We start from the raw sequence: 4,510 nt of genomic DNA, 5'->3' as shown, positions 1-4,510 counted from the left end.
CCAAGAACTCCTGCAGTGTTTTGATAGTGAAGGGCATAGAGATCTTCTGTACTGCTGATACCTTCTCAGGGAGGGGATGAACGCCCTCAGGAGTCAGGTGATGACCCAAGAATGTCACATCCTTACCATCAAAGTTACACTAGTTGTACCTGATTACTAGGCCGTTCTGCTGCTGGCGGTTGAGGATGAGGGTTGATGGTGTTGGTGGTTCTCATTGGAGGGGTAGAATATTAGTATGTTTATAAGTAACATATGCAGAAGTGAAGGTCTCCTAAGATGTCATCCAAAAGTCATTGAAATGTGACCCCTGGAGTATGAAGGCCAAAGCAGGAGTATTTGAAAGTTTATGTACCAAAGGGGGAGGTGATAGCAGTCTTGCGGATGTCTTTTGGGTTCATAGGTACCTGATAATACCAATTCAGGAGATCGAGGGATGAAAATACTTTTGCACCGTGAAGGAAGTTGGTGATATTGGGGAGGGGTAGTGGTCATTCCATCTGCATGTTAAGATGCCTATAATACCCACAAAGGTGTAGGGATACATCCGTCTTTAGGACAATGTGCAGAGGCAACAACCCTAGGCTTAATGCTATTTGACAAAGGTCCAGTTCTCCAATTTTGGTGAATGTGAATTAAGTAGCTTCTCCCAAATGTCTGAATCTTGCAAACACTGTAGGGCCCATCATCTTGATTTGGTGTTAGCTACTGTGTTTGTTGGGAACCGTGGATGTCTGACATCATTCTGGGGAGAAGACATTAAGATGTAAATTGAGGTGGTGGGCGTAGGCATCTGTGGGCATGCTGATGTGGAAAGGGAGGTTGGAGAGAGCATGTGCCAAAGGTGTGGACAAGTATGAGCTGGCGTTGACTAAGCGTGAATGGTGATATCAATCAGGAAGTGGAAATTGGTGAGGCACCAGTATCTACCAGAAATTGCGCATTAGATCCTGAATGGCATATTTAAACGATTTTTACCATTGACATCCGGTAGCATATTTCTTTGGAGCAGCTCCAAATCTGGAGTAATAGTAGCCCAATTGAGGGTGAGGGACGTCATCCAGTAGCTATTGGAGAGCGTTGGTTGGGGCGCAGGCATGGTGCAGTATAGAGGGGTGTATGTGGCTTTGTCATTGCCCAGACATGTCATGAGGTGGGTGTTAATGTCCTACATCATTCACCTCCGTTTCAGTCGTCATTGTATGGTTGTCCCCTTCGTCAGTAGTGGAATTTTAGATGGAATTCTTGACAGTGGAGAAGTAACTGTCCATAAGGGCATCGACTCTGGTCATCAAGTCCTTCAGGGGCAAGGTTTCAACATCGGGAAGGGCAACTTGCATTGATTCCCTGAGGGTCAATGACGCTTTTTGATCTTTTAATGGTTGTTGAGAAAACTTCACGGGCAGCTGGCAATGGTAAATACTGCTCAGGAAGAATTATTCGAGACCATAATCTATGGGGTTGTCCCTTTGCTTGCAAAGCCAGTTGGAGATTTTGGGGAAGACATCGAGGATTGCAGTGAGGACATTGTCAGTTTTGTTGCTTGAGCATGTCTTGCCCTTGAGGCAAATTTGAATCTTGCTGTGCTGAAACCAGAAAAATGCATCTTTGCTAATAATGGGCTGGAGCCTCACTGTGGCACTATGGACATATGGGTTGGGGATGTTGGTTGGCATCGTCAAAGGATATGGCAGACGAAACAGTGAGCCCAAGCAACTAACTTTATTTAGAGACAACTTAGGTATTTATAAGCTCCCAAGGGGTCATATAAAGGTGACAATTTAATGTTCACATTCAAGTTTTTTTTTTGTGAATAATATTAACTTTGTCATAAAAATAGATAACATAACAACAGAGTGATAACAGAGTTTGAATTAGCTTGTTACATTCAACAACTTTTTGAAGTCTGAAGGTGTGTTAAGAAAATGTAGATATGGCATCCTTCTTTATTTGTACGTATGTTGCTAGTTGCATATGCTTTACAGATGTTTAAGAGGCCTCTTGTGTTACCTCCTGAAATGTATAAATGCCTAACAATGCTTAAGAGGCATCTTGAATCAGCTACTAAAATGTATATGCTTAACAATACTAAAGTAGCCTCATGAGTCAGTCGCATAAATGCATAAGCTTAATTCCTCTGCCCAACACCTTAAGAGGCCCCTTGACTCAGCTGGTAAAATCTATAAGTCTAACATTATTTGAGAGGCTTGTTGACTAACAGTGCTTAAGAGACCTCTTGACTCAGCTGCTTAAATGTATAAGACTATCAATGCTTAAGAGACCTCTTGACTCAGCTGTTTAAATGCATTTGCTTGATCCCTCTGCTCAACCCCTGAACCGGAACCTGAACAATGCTTAAGAGGCATCTTGTGTCAGTTGCTAAAATAGATATGCCTAACAATTCTTGAGTGGCCTCTTGACTCAGCTGCTAGACTGTGTAAGCCTAACAATGCATAATAGGCCCCTTGACTCAGCTGTTAAAATATACTTTGTATGGGTAACAGTGCTTTGGAGGTGGTTCTGTAGATACAGTAATGTTTGCAGGTATAGTGCTATCAATACATCTCACATGGTGCACAGCAGATCAGGCATTACCTATGGGTATTTGCAGCATTGCCTTTGCCTCTCTGTGCATTCCCTCTCTAACTTATTGCCCTACCTCCGTTCCATTTTGTTGTTTAACCTCTTTTAACTTTTACATCCTGATGCAACTTTGGACCATTCCCCACGTGGCACCTGGCCATTGAATCTCCTCCAAGGCCTCAGTTCCCAGTTACATGGCGCAAATGTATAATCAATAATCCTTAATCTTCACTGTGTTGACTGAAATTACTAGTGTACTTTAAAGCACTTATTCCAAATAATATTCCTAACATAAAGGGTCACTTTACTGCTAATAGTTTAAAAATAAAGGTAACAGAAATGTTGGCAGTTGATTTGATTATTAAATTCACATTCAAGAACTTACATTGGTCTAGTTTTTTCTCGCCCATGGTTCAAAGGAGGTAATCTCATTAACATTTTCAGAAGTTTTTGTGGTCCAGGGAAAGTCCCTGTCCATAGCTAACAAAATATGAGTAATAGCTTATTTCCTGTGATAACTACTACCACTGCAGATTGGAAAGGAGAAGAAAGGAAAAAAATGGGTTGTTTAAATTCATCTTGTAGTTGTGATGAAGGAAAGACTAGGGGAGCCTTTTTATTACAATTTCATTGATGAAAAAAGAAATTGGTCTTCAGATCGTGTGTAACCTTGGATAAGATTATCCTCCATTTCGTAATTACTTTTACTTTCTATTTATAGTTTTTGGTAATCATAAAGTTGCATTTAGCAAAATTGGTTCATCTCGACGTTTCAACATAGTTTTAATTTTCACCATCATAGCTTTTATATTGAAGTGTAATTATTTGGTTCAACAATAGCTCTGACGAACGCCATAAGATAATGGCTGAAACAGATATCACCACTAGATATTGGATTTAAGAATAGTTTCAGCTTTCATATTTCTTGAATTTGGATGGATTTGTGATAGATACTGTCTTTGGGTTTTCAAAGCCGCTTGTAAATCATTTGGTAACTGCAATCGAAAATATCCATAATGCACATTATATATATATATATATATATATATATATATATATATATATATATATATATATATATATATATATATATATATATATATATATATATATATATATATATATATCTATTTGCATGTATGTATGTATATCATCTCCTACGCCTATTGACGCAAAGGGCCATATATATATATATATATATATATATATATATATATATATATATATATATATATATATATATATATATATATATATATATATATATATATATATATATATATATATATATATATATATATATGTATCGTATATATATCTATCTTTTAAGTCATACTTGGAGACATTCCGGACGTATAACTACTCTGTTTCTCGCCGTCTCTCGGGTATGAGGGAGAGGAAGTAGTCATACCATGGTGAAAGGGAGTACCCCTATAGAGAAATGGTGAGGGGGAGGGAAGGGTTTAACCTGCTTCTGTACGCGTGTATGCATATATAAATATTTATCCGTCATCTTTGACAGGTCCCGTACACTACTGATAATATATAATCAAACGCTTTCTTATCTTGATAAACAATCGTTTCTTGGTAGTGAGTCCAATGGAAATAGTCTTCCCCCGCCCTCTTTCCTAATCCAGAACTCACACGCCACCCACTCGCCCATAGCATGATTTGCTGCAACGCATTGATGGAAACTGTCGCTTTATTGAGTCATCTTTTATTTTTACATATCATTGAATACGATGATACTCGTAATTTTGTACCATGGAGTGTATCGGTAACATTACTTATCCTACCGTTTATTGGTTTAGATTTCTTTTTGAGATAGGAGAGTTTTTTTCCATTTCTTTCCTCTTTAGATTCAAGACTTTGATTGGGAAAGGTACACAAAATTATGAATAGATAGATTGATAAAGAAAAAAATTCTTAA

The sequence above is a fragment of the Palaemon carinicauda genome, chromosome 41, assembly GCF_036898095.1.
Source record: "Palaemon carinicauda isolate YSFRI2023 chromosome 41, ASM3689809v2, whole genome shotgun sequence".
Classification (NCBI taxonomy): Eukaryota; Metazoa; Arthropoda; class Malacostraca; order Decapoda; family Palaemonidae; genus Palaemon; species Palaemon carinicauda.
The sequence above is the reverse complement of the archived record's forward strand: the minus strand, read 5'-3'. Positions refer to the sequence as shown.